The sequence below is a fragment of the Zootermopsis nevadensis genome, unplaced genomic scaffold (assembly GCF_977971745.1).
Source record: "Zootermopsis nevadensis isolate Lab colony 2312 unplaced genomic scaffold, Znev_1.0 Znev_ptg000027l, whole genome shotgun sequence".
NCBI classification, from domain to species: domain Eukaryota; kingdom Metazoa; phylum Arthropoda; class Insecta; order Blattodea; family Termopsidae; genus Zootermopsis; species Zootermopsis nevadensis.
This window is the reverse complement of record NW_028259159.1, coordinates 3204846-3229154: the sequence shown is the minus strand read 5'-3', so window position 1 is coordinate 3229154 and position 24309 is coordinate 3204846. Positions and strand designations below refer to the sequence as shown.

At 40.2% G+C, this 24309-nt stretch overlaps 2 protein-coding genes across 2 annotated transcripts in view; one reads left to right on the top strand and one right to left on the bottom strand.

Moving 5' to 3' along the window:
- The window catches only part of LOC110829429 (uncharacterized), a 37130-nt gene extending 18036 nt beyond the window's left edge, over nt 1–19094 (top strand). Inside the window, exon 2 of the mRNA XM_022063131.2 lies at nt 16454–19094. The gene's annotated coding sequence lies outside the window, so the exon portion shown is untranslated. The remainder of the gene's footprint in view (nt 1–16453) is intronic.
- The window catches only part of LOC110829430 (co-chaperone protein HGH1 homolog), a 60502-nt gene continuing 48980 nt past the window's right edge, over nt 12788–24309 (bottom strand). Inside the window, exon 8 of the mRNA XM_087356624.1 lies at nt 12788–12928. The gene's annotated coding sequence lies outside the window, so the exon portion shown is untranslated. The remainder of the gene's footprint in view (nt 12929–24309) is intronic.

Here is a 24309-nt window from a genome sequence, read left to right as displayed (position 1 = left end):
GAGTGGACAACGTCTTCACATTCAAGATGCACTATTTTTCACTCATTGCTCAATTATTGTCACAATTATTATTTACTGTATTTGGACGAAATGTAAAAAAACTGTCATTTTAAAAATGCAAAAATTGAGCGTAAAAAAACGTTTCGTCTCTGGTACTTAACTAAGCACGGCAAGGTGCAGATGTGTGGTGGAGTAAAGGTACAGCTCCACGCATTATAAACCTCTGGTCTAGAAAGAGGTGAGTGGTCAGCTTCAGGCCCCGGTCGCTTTAGCCCCGAGTACTAACAAGATTTAACGGGGAAAAAGGCTTATAACTCCATTCGTAGCTCATGGAGGTGAAGTAAGGGAAGGAAATCAAAATAGTTCTTTCCGGGAATTTTGTATGAGCGAGGGTTGGAAGGGAATAGCTCTAAACAGTGCCCCCCCCCCAAACTGCCTTGTCCCGTTGAAGTCACCGTTCAATAAGTATGTGTTTCCCGCGTTTTAAGTTTTATGTCCACAGAAATCTAATTTGTGGATAGGTACTTTCCTTCATTGCACTTACATTTACTTCAGTCCTGAAATTCTTTCCAATATACCAAGTTACGCCCTTCAGATACAATCCTTAAAAGTGCGAATCTATTGAATGTTTTTATCAAAATTCTAGTTCTTTTCGGATTACGGAAGTGTCGTAGTTAACGAGATTCCCGTACAAGATCGCAGTCACGTTCGTGGCATTACGGGGGAAACCCCGCCCTAGAGAAAATTGTTGAAGAAAGGCCAATTCCGTTGCTAGCAACTGTTAGTCATTGTTGTAACAACGCTAAGGGGGGAATCGTGACTTTGTGACGTCATCTGCATACATTGGTGAAATAAGCTGGAAATGTAGTCCTAGTAAATGCATTGACGTGGTATTTTATGGAATTCAAGATTAGCTCACCTCTTGAGCTACAAACACCCAGCGTTGTTTGAGAAGCTCTTTACTTTGTGATTTATAATCTGTCTCCATTTATTACCATCCCATTACATACCGGTTATGACATATTTCGTATTATACAGGTATTAATGGGAAAGAAAAGGTCCGCTGAAATTCAGTGGGGAATGATTCCTCCTATTTCTTCATTCCTCACCAACATTCTTTCTATCGCACAAGCAGCTGCTTTAGCAGCACGTACATGTACTTCTAAAAGCTGCCTAATGACATTACCACGGACCTACCTAAATGCAGAAAGGGAGAGAGCTTCGCGCCTAGCAACAAGGAAGGGCCAGATGTATTATGACTACCTTGGTGATGCAAGAGGAAACAAAACAAATGACTCATACGATAATATTGAAACTACTGACAGGTGTAGGCAGTAATTGTGTGGAATTACTGGGCTTATGAACCAGTCGTAGTTAAAAATGATAATTCTACATGAGGCAATGAAACGTCTTGGCCAGGTGATTCTATTAAATGCTCAAGGAAAATACATGCCGTTGCTATAAAGCTATAAGTAAATTTGTTAATTTTAAAACAATAACTAGAAAAATTCAGAATTAATTGTAACTAAGATAGCAAAAGTTCTTTTGAAAAACACGTGTTCTTCATGGACCGAAGTTTGAGAACACATGCCCCTGATACCTAACAAATAGCCATGTCCTAAACAGTTAACGTAGGGTATATATCGACTACGACACCGCCAACCTTCAAGCAAAACACTATTGTGGCAAACAAATGTACACACATGCAGTAAACTTGAGTGGGAGAGGTCGACCACTCACTGCCCAGTCGTCCTTGTTAATGTATAAACAGAACGCCTTATGACTTACGATGAGGAATGCGACCAACTTTAACCACGACACTACTTTATTTACAAACTACAAAGCAACATCGCGATTACTGTATATGGTATAGTAATTACGGTATCACTCGCTCTGTATCCAAGTCTGTTGCTGAAAATGTCATCCTGTGGGACACTTTTTATCTGCGACGAAGAAGTTTTTAATTGTTTGATTGGCAGAGGTGGAAAAACTTTCCGTAGTTCATAAATATGACTACATATACAACACACGGAATTATTTCGCGTCAAAGCTCTTGATCCCACTTGTTAAAACCCGCGTGTGCTACTATACAATGACGCGAGGAAGAGTTTGAACGATCAGTATCTTCTACTCCAATTCAGCTCTTCCCATCACACAGCTCTCAATTTTACGGCTGTATCGCTATTAGGGAGCATTTTCCATCTCGTGTTCACTAAATTCGGTATGGGCTCACGCCTTTCACAAGAACTCTGGAAGTTAACGGAGAAGTTTGCAATTTCAAGTTTGTCTATTTAGCAGTAGACCTCCGTTGAATCATCGGTCTCACGAACCTTCGTATATTGGCAGGCAATAATCATAAGTTGTGACAGAATGATCGGCTCGTGTCGCCGTTTGCAAAGTCCCCATGTCGGAAGACACTTTGCATGGGACGAGGTCATCACGGCACCGTTATCTCTCAGCTGGCGCTTATCCAACAGTCTGCAACCCGAGGGCGCGAGGCAGTATGGCCCGAAACACAGCAATTCTGCTGCAGCTACTGTGTCCGGATGTAAGCAATATTCACGTATCTGATCTCTCCGTACACATGAACTGGCCACTGTTTGATCTTCAAACCCTAGTAACGATATTCCACTAAAAACTTCCCTCGATCTCTTAGTTTTCATTTCTGTTCCACTTCTAAGTATACAATAATGTTCTCAATCCAACAGGAATGTAACCTCCGAAATGGACTAAAATTAAATTTTTCCGCCGAATAATAAACAAGACCTACCAGTTCTGCCCATAATGTGTAACAAGACTGGAAAAGTGAAGAACTTTATTGTAAAATCGGTACACAGCAACTGAAGAATCGGGACATGCCGAGGGTACTTGGCCAACAGACATTTCTTTGACAGCCGGTAACTATGAAACAGCGCAATTCATTTGTTAGCTATCATCATCACTATGGAAACTTGCTCCTTACTCACGACTTGTTATTTACTGAAGGATTGGTGTGATGTAGTCATTTGCTTCAGCAGGGGTCATAAAGGGTCCGCGAGTTGAGTATATTACAATTTTTCATCATATTATTTATCCCAAAATGCAGTAAAAGACATGACGAGGAAAAACTATACTTTCTATCTAAATTTTAGCTGATCTGTATTCTATTTGGTCACAATGCATGAGATAATTTTGAAGAAGTGGTCAGAGATTGAAAAAAACTGTTACAGCCGAAAAGAAATTCTTGCGAGAGACGCTGTGACATTGTGATTACAACTAAAATGAGTATTCGGAAATTCGGGGTTCGATCACCGAGACAAACCACCGTGAGGTATAGTTAAAAACTTCCGCAACGATTCATAAATGGCAACCGGACGGATCGTAACAAAGTAACACTTTAATTCATGTGTTGTTATTCGTCACTGGCCTCATTTCGAGATTTACGGTCATACGTACCGCAGACTCTAGTGAATTATTATTTCAATACCGGCATTTCGACCCCGTCTCGTCCCATTCCGTCCCTGGCATTCCGACGAGCTGTTATTCTGCTGTTTGTGTTTGTAAGGCTTCTATTTGAAAGTTTGAACACCTGCATTACTAAGTATTTACTCGAGAAATTTTCGCCTGTTCCTTCCTATACTGTAGCGTTAGACGTAGAGGGGAGGACATGAAGGGAAACAGCGTTCGCAAGTCGTCCCACCCAATCGTCATTTAAGAGGCTATGGTAATAGAAACCGAGGGTTCAACTGAGCTATTACCAAAGCCCTGAACCAATTCTATTCAAACCGCTGAACCTTCACGAGCTATTTGCGAAAATATCAGTCTTTGTGCTATCCACCCATCTCACCGTTGTCATGGTGTTTGCCTCATCCGATCCACAATGTCAGCCAGCCTCCTTAGTCTCGGCATCCTACTGGATGACTTGTACAAATCACCGGTTTCCTGCAATGGGATACCCTGAAGTGACAACTCATTTCATTCCTCTTATCACTCTGTTTTCGAACATTTGGAATTACGTTTCGCGCCACAATTAAGAGGCCACGTTCCACAAAACAACCGGAAATAATCACTATTTATACAGGTCGCCTGATTCGAGTTTGGACATTTGTCCTATTATGGAAAGTCACGATCGAACGGTTAGCCTGCATGGAGACCGGATATCATGACTGAAATTCATCGTGCCTCTCCTCAGCCCCTATAGGCAAATGCCTTAAATTACACCACGACCGCTTCCTTCCACGTGCTTTCCAATGCATTATTCATCAGTCATCCTATCGTCGGACACTGTACAGTGCCCGTTGCTGACAGTCGTGTGGTAAAGGGGGTATTAGTTGCTTCTAATATCAAAAGCAGGACGTAAGTGTACCACTGTGCAACATTTTCACGAATTAAAGGAGAAAAACAGCTTCCTGCCATACAAAAATCTGATCTGCTGGAAACGTGCACGTAGGGCGGATGGTGGAGACAAATACATATACAATTTTAGTTGGAAAATCTGAAGGGAAGAGACCACTCGAAAGACCTACGTTGATCGGGACCTTTTAAACACGGCAATGAACCTTCAGGTTATGTGAAAGTCGGGAAATTTCTTTACTAGCTTCTCAAGAATAATTATACTCTAAATAGTTAGTTTAATGAATTAATTACACGCGAAAATAAAAATCCAATGTAAAAGTAGCATGGCATACAAGATACTGTTCGCAATAACAAAAAACCTGTGTTGAAGTTACAAATTTGAGGTTCATGGGAATGAAAAAGCCGGATGCTTAATCGTTAACGATATAAAGTATTAATGTGTTGGTTAATTATCAAGCAAGTTTTTCAGGCTCCGTGAATTCTCGGAAGCAATCATAAATGAGACATTTCGCAGCAAACATTACAGTGTGTGCCGGTCTAGGTGTGGTTCCAAGCCGATTGTCCCACAAACTGGAACTGCTAACCGGATCTCCCTCGCTCGACTCTGACTCACACACTGACCACCAGATGGACGGGCATCACACACAACACAGATTCGATCCAGGGACCCAAGCTGTTTAACCTTTATCTCAAACACAAACAAGTAGCTCCCTTGTTCAGAAACATCACCGTTCTTATTCCTCTGGACAACGCGTATCTGTTCCTGACTGGTTCTAATTTATCAGCCGATGGTTAACGGAGATAGGAGTTGAAGGAGACTGGATTTTGTTGAGCCAGGACAGGGTCCGGTGGAGGATATTGGTGCATTTGGTGACGAACCTTCGGGTTCTGTAAGCGATCTAGTTAGTTAGTTTTTAACGGAGATTAAAAGTTCCTTATTACTTCAACCAAGTTCTGATTTAAATTGACATGAAACAGTAAATCACTTTATATCTACCCATTCTACCGCACTGTTTAGTGGTGCAGCCCATCTAGAAGAAGTTAATAAAGTTAAAGAAGAGTTGTCCAGTTCTTAGTAACAATGCCACGAAGAAGACAAGCGGGTAGAATTCACATAATCTTAACTGAATCGAACTACGAACCTGGACTGGCATATCAGGAAATTGTTTTATTCCCGAAATTAAAGTATTTATTTGAAGAACCAGTTCGTATTTTGTTTGTTTTAATATCATTTTATACTTTTGTAAGCGGAAGACCAGCTAAGCAGTGTAACGTCACAGCACAGAAAATTTGTATTTGTTGGCGCCGCAATCCGGTTTCTTAAGTGAAGACATGGTCAGTTCGTAGCAAGCCCCTTTCTGATAAAACTCTTCTGGTCTTTAAACCGTTGTTAAAAAGTGATATTTAAGGTTCTAAAAGCCGCATTGACGACCACAAATGCTTGTTCTTCCGGGATGTTGTTCATGACCACTCACATTCCTAAGACACTTTGAAAATACTGCACTCACGAAAGGGAGAGAGAGTTCTAGGGCCAGAACTCCAGCCAAGAAATGTCTCCAGCAACGGGACATATCAGACAGAAGTTACCTGCAGGGGTGTACAATGCAGACTCATTTTCACAGCAGATAATACTATACAAGCAATGGGGCCCATTTCCTTAAATGTGACGCCGTATGAACTTATAGATTTAGGCAGTATGTTCCTTCAAAACGTTGGCACCAAAAATTGACAGATCAGAGAAGTTTACTGTTGGGATTTACATTACAGTTTGTTAGCGAATTTAATTTTAATTCTAATCTCCCTAAAACCTCTATTTGTATGAAATTAAAGTAGATTTTCTTCAAAAAAATATGGGCTGGTCATATAAACATTTTAGAGCCTCAAGTTCCCTCGGCTACAAATGTGAATGTGCGGTCTCTGTTTAACAAATGAAGTCAGGAAGCGGTGATGTTAACTAGGGCACGTAGTCTCAACATCTCAACTTGGGAACGAACGAGTCAGCTAACCTAACTGTTCACCGTAGGCACAGGAACGCGTGGCACCTTACCGTGCCTACTCGCAGGGCACTGTCTTGGTCTACTTCACTTATCTCAATGTCTCACATACTACGGCCCTGTGATCGGCCTCCGATACAATCTTACAGTCGCTCAGCAGGTTAAGAAATTTCTCAGCTTGTGTGAAACCCCAAATGTTCACTACAGTATTCACAACAGTCGGCCACTGAACTCATCCAAGCCCCATGATCTGCATTTTTCGTTATTGTTAAGAGATTAAAGCAAGGGCTGTGACAGTCTAATTTATGTTAGAAATCTCGGACACTAACTAAAATCTTGTAGTCCGCCATATGACAGACAGACATTCAAGTAGTTAGGCAACTTTGCATCAGACAATTACACCGGTTATTCAAGTGACCTTGGTTACCCCCAGAAATGTGAAGAAAGGAGAGACGTTCTATTCAGCAGAAGCTGTGGCTCTATTGTTAAAGGCAGAACGTACCCCCCATTTCCGGCTGGGGGGGGGGGCGACAGCCTGAAAGCACGGGGAGGGAATTCAGGAGGATAAAGAGAATTCTGGTCCAAGAGAATACACGTAAACCTCTTTTTTACTGTCCATACAGTAATCTGTAGTCAGAATAAGAGCTAAGCGCACTGACAAATACAGGTAAAGAATCTTATTTGGGCGGAAAGCCCTTAAAGCAAGAAATCCGTCAGTGATCGTCTAACAACAGATGAAATACTAGGAGGCTGGATAAAATGAACACAGTAAAGAACCTTCTGGTTTCGTAAAGTGTTGGGAAATTCTTGAGTTCGGTTCACTTCTCTTACGGATTATCAAACCATAAATTATAAATCATTCTTAACGGTGTAAATATACACAGGCGAGTGGTGAGACAGACGCTTCGGCCGACTTTATCCCCGATATTCATTGTACAGGGGGGCTGGCAGGATCCCAGAACCGGTACGGAAGTGGTGACGTAGAGAAAAATCATGACCCTGCCAAGTGTAGAACTCCGGATGCCGAGTTCGTATCCAGTCGCTGTACTGACAGAGCGATTTGGGCTTTAATAAAAAAGATGCAGAACAGTAGTATAGTTCCTTGCGTTAGAATAGTACAATCTGCAGCCAACAAACAGTGTGATGAGGGCAGAAGACAATGCTTTAAGGACGATTCTCGTATGGCAATCAGGCTTTTCGTCATTACGAGAAAACTCGAAACCATTATACAGCAAATGTTTGTGAACGTTCTGGTTTAAAGTTGATTGTGGACTCACGTTTGTTCCGTTTGCATCCCGTGCTATTATGACAACTCGTGGCAACCCGAACGGAAAGCCTCGATGTGTTAATTACCAAACATTTCACGACTTGTCAACATGAAGGTCACTTAGTTGATCTAAAACAGGTGTCAGCGACAAAAACTCAGTACACACTCTTGCTGCAAAGCGTTCTGCTTGATGTACAAACAGAAAGGAGAAATGGGCACTGAGACCAAAATGCCACATCACTGTTCCGAACCGTAGAAGTTGGTATTCTGAACTTAAGAGGTGGATAACCGTTCGTATACTTTGCTAATTTGGGGACGAGTTCGAAGATGTAATAAGAAAATTGGTTTGAATTTATTACATCTAAATACTTCCTTTTGAATTTTCAGGATAATATACTATCTTTTCTGGCAACATACAAGTAACAAGATAAATTCTTAGTGATATGGAACATAAGTAATGTCTCACTTATAAATTATTTCATTTCGCTGCTTTAAGCTACAGAAGTCTAATAAGGTGGGAGAAGATAATTAACAGTGAGTGGGTATGTACTTGGAAGTAATAAATAGTTTATGTTTTATTGTATTGTGCTACCACAAAGAGAAAAACCACGAGGAACTCAAGATATATCGTAAAGTAGGCGAGGTTCTAAGTACCCCCAGTGCATAAGAGACAATCGTTACCTTATCCAGCTAGCTCCAAGATTCATGTGTACAGAACAGTACACATTCTAATGTACTAAGAATACGTCCTTCTTAAATGAATTTTCAGAACTCACACTGAGATAAATCACAAGCATGCTTCTAGCTCTTTACGAGTGTCTTACAACAGAAGTAACTCGCCACTGCGAAGCCTCACACGAAGAGGCCCTTCAAGGGTGATGAAAGTGCGGGAAGAATGTTATTAAAAAATCCATAATTGTACAGTTTAAATAGCATCATATGATGTGCGAGATGTTCATGATCGAAAGTCGGACGAGATTTGAAATGAAGTTGCCATGGACCCTTTGAAAACAGACCTGCTAATAAATTCAGTAACTGGGGAACATGAATTGGACAACAAAGCGGCCAGTAAAGTAATTATAGAAATTAAGAATGAAGCATACCCTACAAAGCATGATGATGTTCCCTGGTGTCGCCGATAAAACAGAGTGCTTTTCTACCATCGTCGATCAAGGATTGTTTTCCCCGGCGCCCCAACTAAGGCAGTATGTCTTCCTGGCGCCGTGCACAAAGCACCGTGTTATCCTGCACCCCCCAATAATAAAACGCCATTTCCTAGTGTCCTCAATAGCACAGCGTCTTTCTCAGCGCCCTTTTCTGGCATCCCCGATACTGCATGTGTTTCCTTCGCGGTGTCTACACTGCGATGTTCTGTGGTTCGTAAGACGTTCTGTGCATTCCTACGCGTTCTGTCTCCGTTTCTCTCCACTCCTCTTAACGCAAAGGTCACTCGACTGGACCGGTTCCTTGCAGTTCAGCACGCAGGGGATACGTAGCAATTTTTGTTTGCTGACAATTTCACGGTTAGAACATACCGCCATTTTAATTTTACTGTACAGACCAACCAGTAGGTCAAATATCCTCTTCGCAGCTAAAACAGGGCTATCAGTCACAGCTCAGAGAAAGATGTAGGAACATCTGCAATAAAGTTTCAAAATTTCTTACTTTCGTTATATGAAAGCTAAACTTTTGTTTTAATGTTATGTCATCATCATCATCGTCGTCGTCAGGGATTAGGCATTAATGCCTGTTCCGGCTTCAGATTGTTTATTTAACAACGCTGTCAGCAACAAAAAACCATATATCGTAGAATGACAGAATTTGCATCGAGTTGTTCACACAACGATCACACTCCGAATTTAGGAAAGACTGTCGCAGAACCCTGAGAGCAACAGTTGCTTAAGTGGGACACACATTCAAATGTTTGATACTTCTCGGCTTTCTAAACCAATTACAGCGTCATTACAACTATGTATTGCTATAAAAAGTTGCGCAATAGAGCAACTGGATGAAAAATGACATTTACTTTTATTTTATTCTCGTACTGATGACAAGAAAGTTATCAGAGACCATCCACTGGCTGTTTATCATTTACTTAAATGACTGCTTTAATAATTTGCTATGAAGCAATAACAAACTATTTGTATGGCAAAAAATCTCATTGTCATTCGTGAACATTCGATCACTATAAATTACATAATCCGTTATAACTGCATAGGCGTGTCTACTGCATAAAAGTGCAGGAAACAAACATATCTCGAGTTTGCAGTTTTCGCCACAACTTTGGTGGCAATTAGTGCATTTGAGTACATTCGTCTGTTTCAAGACGTTAAATGTGTATTTTGCCATCGCAACACGGCACACTCTCAAATCACCGAAAGCCGACAAAGGACCTCGTTAGGTTGAAAGAAGGGCTAAACCCGTAGCCGTAGAAAAAGTGCATGTTACGAAATGCTACATAAAATCTCACACTTGGACGGAATCGCCTCTATTAAAAACATGATAATGAGCCCCATCGACTTCCATAAAAGTCAATAAATTTCTTGACAATCTGATCGACTGGGATGTGGCTCTTGTGATTCCGTAAATGTGGACGGTTTCGCGAGCCCGTACTCAAGCAACGCGAACAACCGGGGGGGGCATGGCTTTGGCACTTAAACTGGAAACAACATATGGGTAGAATGCAAGAGGGCAGGGCAGAAATTAAGTTTCATATCCGTAGCTACACTGTTCATCGCCATCAGACCGCAAGCAAAGCGTGACAGCCAACGAATGGCTTCATAGACAAGCCCGCTATACAGAACTGTAGAAGAAGTTGCCGACGCAAGTGGCGTTACTACATTCAAAATTATGCAGGCACCCAAATTCGTTGTTAGCCTTTATTTACTTGTCATTTCATAATTATCTGAAGCCTGTTTGTATAAAGAACTTTGAGTTAAATGTTAGATGTAATTTTAATAGCAGTGCTCAGACACCAGGCGACTTTTCACTCTGTAGGCCCAGGTTTATTTCCAGGGCTGGCTTCAGGAATTAATTATTAACTTATTTCCTAACGTTTTGTCAACCGCATAGGTTTTACAGAAGGGAATAAGAAGTTGATAATAAATTATAGTTTAGCAAGGATATGTAAGGAACCGGCAGTTGTCCACATCTGTCTGCAGGAACAGAGGCTTTCCATGAATAACCTCGGACAGTGTCCGTGTGCAGATTTGAATAAAATGTCTCAGTATGAAACAGCTAAAACTAAAGCTCCATTCATTTTCAATCTTGACATTACATGGAAGTCCGATGCTATATAGTCTGAGCTACAGAGAGACCGCCGTTAAATAAACTATAAATAAATAGACGTGATTAATCAGCTTCACACTCCGGCCACTTTACCCCTTAAAAGAGCTCCGGTAACCATCCAGTAGGAGATTCGGTGCTTCCAAGAGGCAGTATGGAACTGGCGGTGAAGAATAATCATTTCTACCAGGAACAGTTCCCCGATCATGCACCCTGTAGCCAGCATGCAATGAATAAGCTGTTTTGGTTCGCAAATAAAAGACAACGACTTTAAAAAAAAATTATCTGTGACTAATTGCGTATGTTTTCGATGAGATCGAAATTAAAAATAATTTTCGATGGCGTACAAGAAAATTTGGATGACGTAAGAAGTGACTTTTGCAACCTTCGACCTAGGCACCTTTGGAAAGAATCCAAGATCTGTTTGAAGATTCTCTCTCACAGGTGGCTACGTCTTGAACTTTGGTCCCGACCACTCCCCAGCTCAGGACTGTTGGAATGTCAAGGTCCACAGATAAGCAAGGCGCAGTTGTACGTGGCAGAGAGTGTTATTGCTACGAATAAGGATGAGCAGAAATTGGTTCCAGATAGGCTACAGGCATGTCTTGAGACGCACAGCTCAAAATTTAAGTATGTGGGAACAATACTAAGGAATATGAATCGGATTCGTTATGAAATTAAGAGAAGATTAAATCACGGAAATTGTTATCATGTATTTCGTAAATTATCGCGTCGTATACTTCCTAAAAGAAGATCAGGAATTCAAAACAATAATTTTACCGTTTGTTTAAAGTGACTTGAATGCAGACCCCTTCTTTGAGAGAAGAACATAAACATCAAGTATTTGAAAATAAAGTTCTTACGAAAACACAAATATTTGGACCTAAGTAAGAGATAGGACAGCGATAAGATGATATGGTGGCAAGAAATGCATACAGAATTTTTATGAGGAAACCTGCTGGATAACTCCCGCTTCGAAGACCAAGAAGGATAATATTAAGATGGATAAGAGGGAACGAGTTGTGTGGTTGGCAGGCATATGGAAATGACCCAGGATCTGTTCAATGCCAGGCTTTATAAGCAAAGTCGAATCTTTCGGGTTCTCCTATCACAGATAGCTAGTCTAAGACGTGTCTGAGATGGCAACTCGGTTAATTATGTTTTTAAATGTGACCCACCGAATACCAGTCAACAGTTAATCTGCTTGATTTCTAACTCTTTCTTCCAATGTTTTATAAGACAGTGAATACCCTACGTATGACTTCCTCCAAGTCTATTTCAGACCTACATAATAACGATTCATACTTTGATATTTAACCGTTAAGTACACAGGTTAGACAAACAAACTTGGTATATAAATTCTGATATTAAAAAGCGTGTAATATCCAAATTGTTCTTTTGGTCTTTAGCAATAGTCTAAATCATAAAATAACAAAACTACAACTTTTCGAAAGCTGTATCTGCTTCGGTCTTCAGGTAAGAAACGAGGGAAAGAGGACAAAACCCTTATCGTCTGGGGCCCCTGGTTGAGCTAGCAGGCCCGAAAAGTCGCAGCTTTAGACGACGGACAAAGTAGAAAATAAAAACAATTGTACATATAAAACGCGCTATCGTCAAAAACCTTAAGTCTTCGATTAAACGGCTTCTGTAGTATGTAGGATCTGTGTTTCGATTTGAACTGAGCATGTTCAGAGTACGATGTAAATGGCCGTAACGGGAGCATATGGGCAGGCATACAAACAGGGTCGCCATCATGTTTCCAGTTACCACCACTGGCAATGACAACTTGCGGTACAAACATACTTTGAAAAGCGCACGTTTGTAGGTAAATGACCAGCTCATAAATCCGCCACATTAGAACGGCGTTAAAAATATTTTAAGGAAAAATCACTAAGTTCTTACTTACATTGTATGTAGTAACAGAGGAAACACTGGAGACAGTTGCATGACTGTCCTAGCGAAGGTGTGATTGTCGTGGAGGCAGATACGGGCTTTGTATGGAGGAATGTGAAGTTGGCAGTGAAAGTTGGCAAGTGCTCATAGAGCTCTGAAACAAAAGAACGTCAGACCAACATAATAGTATAATTTCACTCTCAGCAGCGTATCCTAGCAACCGAAGAAAGGCAAACATTCCCTATCTAATTAACAATTCAAGGAATATCCTTCCTGGCATCTAAAAAGAATTAACAACAGTTACATTTTAACAGTACATTTCAGGTTGTCATTTTCCCTTAAACACATCATCAACTACCAGACTTTCAGATTACTATTTCTATTCAAATGCATAATATGCGAGGCAAACGTGATAACAACTATAGAATTTATACGAGTTTCTTGATGGGCACATTAGTCTTACAGGCGTTACTTATAGGCAAGTCTAGTACGGACTTCCACGAGTTGAAGATACAATGGAAGAGAATTCCAACCACTTCAAAGCTGTCAAAAATTTAAAGGTATCTTAGCAACAACACAGATTGATATATATACACATATATGAATTATAATTTCGGGGGACTTATTTGCTATTTTGCATATACCATTAATTTTTGTGTATATTTATCGCAACTACAAATCTGCTGTTGAGATTACCCACACAACAATGTACGAAGTCAGAAAGACGTTTATACAAGACGAGCCATTTCCGATAAAATCGGTAAATTTGTTATGAGTTTCGCGTAAAATTAGTTTTAGGGCAGATACCATGAAAATTAAATTCGTTTCACGGTGTTGTTGTTTCCGTGCATCCGAGATGTAACACGCGAACAGATGAATGCTAACTCATCTGTAAATGCTACAATCCAGTCACGCATTCCCCCCATGCTCCACACAACTGTTGAGATCTACTTAGTTCTACAATAACAATGATGTCCCTCTCATGGTCTATATTACAGGTTATATGGGCAGTCTCAAACTTTAAAAAAAATGAAGTGTGGAGCACCCACAGACCGCGAAAAATATTGAAATAAATCTACGAGCACGACAATAAAGCATCTCGCACTGTAAGAAGAATAAAGATTTGTAATCTCTCACTTTCTGCTGTTATCATTTGTCCCACTCTAAGCCGACTTCATCACAACGGCTGGATCATTTCCACGACCTCATCTCCTCATGCATTAGCATTAAAATAAGCTACATATTACACAATGACGTGCCCTTCACGTCGCGCACTAATTGACAAACAAGACCTTTTTTTCTGAAGCCTAGTATTAACGTGCTCCAATTAGAACAAATCTGTTCATGCAATACGCAGAAAATAATTAATTCCATATTAAGATACCAGGAATTATGTTTCCTGTGCAGCGTTAAGTTCCTCTTACGAAACATGTTAAACTGCATTAACTATCGCGGCGTTTATTATCCCGATCCAAATCTCGACCCAGAAACAAGCTCCCCTGACTGAGGTTCTTCGTGATTTTCCTTGTTCCTTCCACATCTCTTCTAATTCATTACACATTAATCACTTGACGCTACACGTGCCTGAACAAGTGGCAGGTCGTTAAACCATAAATGAGTAAAATACAATAATAAACTCAACTTCAAAAGCAGTATAAGTTTACATACGAAACTATGTTAAAATCAGGACAATACAAAGAACATTCCAATGAAATTAATAAGGTTAATAATGTAACGATGTCCCTGTGCCTAATCACCTCGCCATGATGACGTGTTGGGGAGCGAGTGTTACGCTCTATGCATTCTTATCATCAGCATTAGAAGGAGGTGGGTGGTGAGCTTCACGCTCTGGCCGGGTTACCCCCGGTACCCACTGGATAGGACACTGGGTGGATACATCAGCCTGTCTCAGCGATGTACCAAAAAGAAAAAAAGTGCCTGCCGGTAATCGAACTATAGATGTTCAGGTAGCAACTTTACTGATTGACTAACAATAACGATATAATGATCCGGGAGCAACGCTCCATCTTGTACACGCTAGTGACGAGAAGCATCTTCAGGCTGTCAATTAATGGAAGTAATTGCCAAACACGAATGCCGTTCAACGACTCGAGGTTGTTGACATACGCTGTCTCGGAAGACATGACCCGAATGAAGAAGGGCCACTCGTCCGGTCGACTGACGTGCTGATTGTAGATAGGTGTTACCAGCGGTTGATTGCTCCTGGACTTTCGTAACAGAGGGTTTTCCGAAGAGGCTGATGGTGTCATAGCTTTCCTTCCTTCTTCATTTTATTTTCTGACTGCAGAGTTCTCATAACCGTCTTTCACGCGTCACAGTGAATAAAAATTATGTCCTGGGTAACATTTGCTTGATTTCAGGATTGATTACTGTGCCACTTAAAGACCTGTCATTAACAACAGACGTTGTACATGCCCAGTGAGAGTGAAATATGCTAACGAATGGTAAATAATTAATGATATTGTAAAGGGAAACATGGTCCATTTGGAAGTGTCGTCCTTGATTTAGCCGTAAGAGACTAAAGAATACACGAAAATGTCAGTCCGGACAGGTGATCATCTGAATCTGTTTAAACGCTTCGTCGGCAATTCGATTTGTGTGCACTGAGAAAGTGCAAGAAAAACCTTCAGCACAACAGACACCAACTGCACCTTTAAAATGTGAGACAAATCAACATCGACAAAGCAAAGTCTAGCTACAAGCCACGAAGAACACCAAGAACGCCTCTGGACAATATTATCACCCTAAACCTCAAAGTGTGCAGCAGAAATTCTAACCATTACTGCATGATGCTAGCAGCTTCAGACCCGAAATCGACACAATCCGTTTTAACCTTGTTCTCTTTTGACAGAGTGGTGTGAACACAAATTATTCTCAAGAGATGATTAGAATAATTAATAAAAATATCGTATCAACAGTCTGAGCGTTTGTATTATAATTGTTCTACACCCAACGGATATAAGTGTATATCAGGCAACACCTTATTACACCGGAAATTTATCATAAAATAACGCGGTGCGTGTAATATAAATAAACATTGCAGAAGATGCAGAATGATCAATTGAATAAAAATTTACTTGGATATTATCCATCGTCTAGTAAATATAAAACGTAAAACGACGTCCCACGGATGGATGGTGTGGTAATGCCTTTTTATTCCGGGACTTTCACTTTTTTACTTTGTCCGGAGATAGGGATTAGCTCTATCTAGTGGGCCCAACTGTGTAGGAACCTGAAGACGGAGATAGAGTCCCATCTCCGAAACGTCGTTTTACGTTTTATATTTACTAGACGATGGATAATATCCAAGTAAATTTTTATTCAATTGACTCTTCACCATCGTCAAGAAGTTTTAGACTTAATGCAGAATGATGTTGAGAAAGGTGCGAGTCGCGAACGGAGAGCAGACAGTGTAGTAAGTCAAAATCTCTATACAATTGCCTTGCAATTGGTGATCTGAAGTATACAAAAAAATTCGTAAATCATTTTATTTATCATTTTTATTATATCGAACAAATTATGTCCCCCACGAAACAGTACGAGTCTCCACAGTTAGTGTAATCCCACAACAGCTGTGGAGACGCCCACACAATTGGGCTGTTGACCCCTACTTGTACTGACAACAATTGTAACCCGGCTGTTTGGTGTCTGTTTCCAGGTTGGCTGTGCGTCTGTGGTCGGTTGGCTGAGTCATTCAAGAGAACTATAACTTAAGCTCTGAAAGAAGAATAACGGTGACCTGCAGTCGGTAGGTTGGCAACCCGTCATCCTCCACTGAACAAGCTAGGGGACAGACAATCCGTTGGAGGACACAGACTTCAACAAAACTCGAGCGGAAGAAAACATCAGAAGCTGGGTGGGACACGCCGCCACATCGAGACTGCGACGAGGGAATAAGAATCAAATTCAAAAGCCGTTTATAATAACTTCGGTTCATGAGGCTCCAGATTCAAAATTGCTATACTCATGTGTTAGACGGACATATCCTTGGTTCATTTATTAGCGCTGTTTCAACAGACCTAAAAGAGGTGTAAGGATTATCATAAATCTGAAAGGAAATGGCAGTGGCCATTTTTTCTTGGACATAATGAGAAAATGCACGAACACTCTTGATTACGAAAGTCTGTTTTCCGGTTATGATTCGAACAAGGTACGTCCTACATAAAATACGCGAAACAACTAGCGACGTTACTTTGGATAGATGACACTGGAGACATTTCTCTCCCGTAGAACCCGTAACTACCGATTAGATAAAAGTGTAATCATGAAAACTGAATGAACTATTAAAACAGTGTTAAACTCAAATTTTAAACCAGCCCTGCACTTTTAAAAAAAGTTTTATTAAATGTGTTTAAAAATGGGAATAACAAAAATTTAATAAACAAATCCGACGTCAGTCTTTCTCTAAAAGGCTTGTATAAGTGTTCGTACAATTTTAATGGCCGCAGAATTTTACTTTCGATAATCCAGACTTGTCGGCGTCATAGGCAACGATTCTAAAACAGACATTTCAACAAGTGTGGTGCACAGACAGATGTGGAATTTCATAGTCGAAGTATTGTTGAATCCTTCGGTATTACGTCTCTGCAGCCCTTGGGTTCATGCAGGCGGCTAAAGAACACTTTTTATGTAAATAAGTTAATTCAGTCTACCAACGAGAGATTCGAGTTTTCTGGTTTGCACATAAAGACTCTTGTGTCAGTATGTAAACATCTGAATTAATGCAAATTTTGTTAAAGGCATATTTAACATTTTTAGTGTAAAGATATAATGAAGTTACAGATAATATACTATTAATAAAAAAGTCGTAGTAGTTATACTTCGTTTGAAACAACCATGGAGTCGACTTTAACACATGCAGGCCAGTTAGCAACAAATTGCTTGCCCCTATTGGCAGCAAATCATGGGGGCTCCTGCTACCGTGTTGATGTCATGTGCAACATGCAGTCAGGAAATCGTTAAATTTAACTGAAGTGAATTTAAGTAAATAAATGTCACTGGGATAGTCACTGGTGGTTAAATATGAAAAATCCTCGCAAATCCTTTGTTATAACTGTTGGCTCATTATAAACTATGTTTTCCTCCTGTGCTTGTATTCACTCCACAGACAACACGAACGAAGTACAGCTATGTGCGTATCTAACAATGTAACTATGGTACTACAATAACCACAATTATTGCTAAATGTCATTATTTAAACAGTGTACATTTTAAGGCATAACATGAAGACTGCTGTGCTGATTATCTTTAAAGTTTTGTGCTTATAGTAAGTATAGAATGTTACAGCAGAAACTCTTCTGGTGTGTAATCATTCTGTTAAGACTACGTAATCACGATGTAATTTTAGCTGCATTACAAACATGTAGGTTATCACTATCTCAGTGCTAAGGCTCTTCACTACATAAAAATGTAATATGTATTTTGGATATTGCTCAAGTATATGACATCGTTCATAACAACATGGAGTTGTATATTTGGATGTTGATGAAGTTATTAATAGATTATTAACTTTCGTGTGGTTTAGTTCTGCCCTAAACTCAACTTATTAGTTGCAATACAGAATAAAAACATATAACCAATGAAGTGCCATTTGTCAAATAAAATTCAGAGTTTGTATAATAGGGCAGATCACAAGTCAGAGAATTAGTTAATAAATGTACATAAGTATATTATTTTTGTAAAGAATTTAGTTTTACATATAATTAATTTTTAAAATACTCTGTGCTACTTAATATGCATTTAACGACTATTTACAGCAATAATTTCCATTCATGAGAAACGATTTTAAATCAATGCTATACGTGAAATAGTCAAAGCATTTGTTATATCCGAAGAAAGCAGTATAATACTGAGTAATTATATGTTTCAGAGATATAATAAATGTATTCACTTATTAAATATCACAATTTTGAACTAGTGCAGTTACTTATAGTTAAACCACAAATTTTTATAGTATTTTAAACTTAACTCGGGTATAAGCAGATGAAGTCAACGGATGGTGTATCGAGACTTTACTGCACAAATTACGACATACTGTCACGAAAAGAAAATAGGAAATTACTTTAAATATGTAACAATCAGTACTAATCATAAAATTCTGTAATTAATATAATATACAATATGCGACTGCATTTTACTGTTATGACTCATGTTCATTATGTTAAATAATTAGCAGCTATTATAAAAAAAGATAGCAGCATGTTTGGGGAAATATGTATTTTTGTGTTATGTGCATTTTACAGAGAAGAGAACGAATGGACATGTGTAAATATGCTAAATAAATATCGATTATCATTAAATTTCTTTGTGTTGACTCTTTAAAGCAAGAAGCTGGTCTAGATTATAATTTATTAAAACATTCTGTTTCTGCTTCAAGTAAAACACTGCATGTTTCCCTCATAAATATGAAATGGTTAACACAGTTCAAGGGAGCAATCGCTAGGTTTTGTGAGGCACACTCTGTTATAAAGAGTCGAAGACCTATCACACTTTCTTACGCGTTTCCAGGGCAGCAGCTACCACAATCAGAGTATTCCTATATTACGAGAGACAACCGAAGTGCGGGCAGCTGGACATCGATGTCGTTACCATGACCACGAAGACAATTGAAAAGCAGCCTCAAGAATGGAATCGAGGTAGGGCACAACGTCTGCTTGTTATTCCGCAGACAGTAGAAGGAAAAACTGGACAACTTATGAGGAAATACCTGGGCACGTTATCAATTTACAATCTACAGTGGCAAACCAACAACAAGCTTCCCTAGAAGAAACACACAACAGATATAACATGAGAGTATCAGATTCGGCATCACGGGCTTAAATGACACCTAACATTGCAATAAGAACTGATGTGTGACGGCGTGATCAGCCTAACTGATCGGCGAACGTGAAATGGACTCAAATAGGCCGAGTAAAAGCAAAATTTAAAAATCGTACAGACAAACTCAAGTACTGAGTGTCACTGAAGAAGCTCATCAACCGCGACATTTTAGATTCGTCATTACAACCTTTGTCTTCCATTTATTGAACACGACAGCCGGAATAATTCAGTCGGCTACGGGCTGGACGTCCGCGGTTCAGTTCCCGACAGACGTAACTGTATCTTCAACTTCTGTTCACAAACCTTATAGTTTTAAAAATCCCTTCTTTTCACACAGGATTCAGACAAGCGTTCATCGTTACTCTTACTTCGACAGACAGGAGATATTGAAAATCCGCACGAAGATGAGATAGTCCATTATGGGGCACAGCCAAGACATCATGTGGCTTCGATTGGCCTTGGTATTTCATGCAGAGACATTTGAAACGGTAGTCGAATGTTCCATAAACTCGCCGAATAATAATTCTATGACGTTGGCGCTCTTGGGGTCAAGTTTTAATCCCATTGTAGTGTAAGACTAATTACGGAAAGATGCACTCAAGTGCCGAACACATGTTTACACTAGGAAATTTCCTGAGATTTAAAAAAACCGTAGTCACCTGAGAGTGTTGTTTGAATCTAGAGGCCCTGTGGTATGCCAATGACATAGAGTGGAAGGAGATGTCCAGGTTAGGCCAGGCAGACAGGTAGGGACCCCTAAGGGCGTACAAAATAACAAGATTCCAACACTGGTTCACCTTCGAGTCTACATCACTCTGCCCACCACCGGATTCCAACAACGCCAGGACGCCGTGGGGTTCGGCTAAGGAACGCGTTGGGCCTCAGACAGGCCTCACACACACACACACACCGCAGTGCGCTCAAACCAAACATAAATACCCCGTACACTTGACAACGGAGATATCATGTGTCATTTGAACATGTGACACCGAATCTGATATTGCCATGTTAGACCTATTGTGTGTTTGATCTGGGGACAGTTGTTGGTTTGCGAACGAAAATATACCAATTCCTTCAAACATACCTCACGACTTCAACTTCATTGATCGCAAAGAAAATAGCACTGCTGTAAAGGTAATAGTTTATTCTAGTTTCGTTAAATACATACCACAACGAAACATATTTCAAATAAAAGTTGCAATGCTTAATAAGTACTGTGTTATGTACACATTTTGTATACAATAAGGCCTTCTGAGAAAATCTGTAACGTTCGATTTGTACATCGTGTAGAGTGGTTACAGTGGAGTATGTGAGAGCGTCTGGTGATATCTCACACCGCCTTTCACCGTTCAGTAGTTTCAGGAAATAAGTAAGGGGACACAAACACGATCTCCCCAAAATGAGTTCATTTTATATTCTTCGAGCAAACTATTTACAATAAGCAGCCAACTAAGTAATGAGACTGCTAACGATCAGATACTAAAACATGTAACTACACCAAATAAGGCGATTATGTGAGAAAAACTTGTATTCGGGTAACCCCAAATTCGATTCTCTGCCTGGACCGAATATATTGTTGCTTCCCTCTGTCCGCCCGGGTAAATAAATCAATCCACTTTGAAAATACGCAACGACTACTTCCATCCACATCCTTCTAAATTCATTACTCAAAATAATCGTTCCATTTTTCGTACGTGATATAGAGTAGTTGAACGAACCAAGGAACAGCTAACCAACTATGTAGGACTGCGTTGCTTACTTAACGAACTAACCAAGCAATTGCACACGTGACTACTTTCTACAGTGCCACTTCATCCAACAAGAATCTCACTTCGAGTCATCTGGGAATGAACCCAGGTCACAACGGACAGAAGCCATCTTCTTGCCACCTGATGTACGGATTGGCCGACTAACTGAGTAAGTTATGAAGTTGTGGGTAGATTCTCACAAAACAAATACGGTTTCATTACTTAAGGTAGACCTACATATTCTTACTTGGTATCTTAATAAAACTTTATCATTCACGTATTGATGAGTTGGTTCAATCGTTTCAAATGCTCAAATTATCTAGCTTTGCATGAAATGAGAAAATTATCATACATGATAGGTAGCAAAGAACTTGAGGTATCCTGCTATTAGCCTCTACAAAATGTGGCAACAAAATAAACGTAATATACGACAACCAAAATCCCGATCGAGATTCGAACCGAACATCTCCCACTACCGCCACATTAACCTACTCAGTACCAAGATATCCCCATGAATAATGAGACATGTCGTACTGAACCCCAGCCTACGCGTTAGTTACGAGATTTCTGAGCGATATTTCACGTTCTCACGGCGGTCACTATGAAGACGACAGCCTTCTGGGATGTTGCGTCGTTCAGGTGGAGGAAGTACACAATTCTGAAACGTCGGACAACTGCACAGTGTAATACCCCGGAAGGCTGTCATCTTTACACATGATTTTTGAACGAGCTCTACGAGATGACGCAACAATACCGGCAGCCATGAGCTGTAGCAATGACAATGCAAACCTATCCTACTTGAAACGATGAACAGTAGATGGCACTCAATTACGTATGTTCAGGGTATAGTGACTTCTCAGTTATATCCATAGACAGCGCAGTTAATACAATTCCTACGTTAGAACGAAATTAATTCTAGACCCCGTTCACAGATGGCGCAAAAGCATAGATTTTCCTATTATTCTGATACTGAATTTTTATTTTATCTATAGGTAGCGTTATAATGTTTACCCGAGACCATCATAAATATATTTGCGGTTTCCCCCCAAATTTTATCAAAAAACCTTCAATTTCTGCCACTGCAATTGCTGCCACAGGGCAACTGCAAGGAAACATCATACAGACACTACGTGAAACGAGAATTCAGGTTCTCAAGACTGCGAGGATGAAGATGACCGTCTTCTCAGACATCCACCGTGCAGTCTGGAAGAAGCTTACCGACGTTTCAGAGGTGCTTACTGCCTCTATCATGTCACTCATCGCTCTGATGACAGAGAAAGGAAGCATATCCGAAACGTCGGTAAACGTCCACGGCAATTGTGCACAAGGGCAAGCTACACAGACAGGGGAAACTGTCTCCATCTACCTTTTAAAAGTCTGCATGTTAAGAATCCATGCCAGTTCATGGCCGCCATCAGATACAATTCAGTCAACCTTTTCAGCTATGACGTTGCGGTAAGCCACTTCAATCCAAGATGAACGTGCACAAGAGAATCTGTATGATCTCACCCTAAACCAGTTCAGTCCAGGTTCACATTCACAACCCTGTTAAGACAACATCCCAATTAAATTTCAACCAAGCTACGTCTTTACAACCTATTTTTCTCCGTCCATAACCTTAGACATTATAATCCAGAACGCTTTGATAGTTAAAATTAAATGCGATATTCTAAGACCGTTAATTCGAACACACACAAGCGACGGAACACATACTGTGAACAGCTGTTTGGGTGCACTCCTTAAACCAATTTGCGCACCGCTCAGTGATATCGAAGTGAAAAGTGGATTACAGTGGCATCAATTAGAAGACGTACTGTCGCGTTAACTCTATTGTTCTTGTTGAATGTAAAATACTGCAATGTTTATGGAGTAAAAATACACACGAAGAAAGCATTCTTCTCTGTGAAGGAATGTGTATTGAAATTCTAGAGCCGTTTGAGATGCAAGCCTTGGTCTTGCGAACGAGCTTAGACCGCTAATATAATCATTCATGATTTTTCTCTGTGGTTCGACGTTGTTCTGTGTATATGTACAGATCATGCGGTGCTTTGATCTCCGTGCAATGAGCAATGTTTGACTGGATCTATAAAGAGTCTCCTTATTTATAGATCCCTAGTGCATTCCCATCCCCAGGTTCGCAATTATCTTAACAGAATTTACTTTCTGTACCATCAGGAATATTTCATACGGTGTGTGGAAGAAATTGTATAAAATATAAGTACTTATAAGCAACATACATGACAAGAATTGAAAATTACAAATTTGAAGATGCCCTTCGATTTGAGGAACTTTTCAAGCGTCATTACTAAGCCGTCAGATGCTGTAGTACCACGCTATTTGCATGTTTCGCTTCAAACTCAACAGTAACACACTTTCCTTTATGTTTTCTCCCCCCGGAATTTTCCTGCAGGGACTGAGGAAAATCACGAAAGCCTCAGTCAGAAAAGCCTTCTCCAGGCCAAGACTTAAAAAACCGGGACCTCCCGAACACAAAGCAGGACACGTTCGCTCCATCTTCTGTTTTAATATCCTGTAAATGTACGGGCTGTGTCTCAGAAACGAGGCACATTGTTTCGCTGTAGCAGGCCTACAGATGGAACCGAAAGGTGACCAGTACGAGCAGTCACGAGAACCGGTTGTTTGCTTTTGGAACGCTGACATGCAGACAGAACTGTTCCTCCTGCAAGACGCTGCCTACCAGACCCCTTGCTGTTACGACGTCCAGCTGACGGCTCTGCTGATCCTCTGTATTACGGTACATTCGTCTCACAGAGGATCGCGAACCACGGACAACACATCATTTAATGATTATAGATGGTAGTCTTCTCACGTGGTCTCTGAAGATGGAACCCGTACATTTCTCCGAAACGTATGTATGCAGCCAAAATACCACACGGCACAACAACACATCTCCTTACGATCAATCACCATGCCATGAAGGTATGTA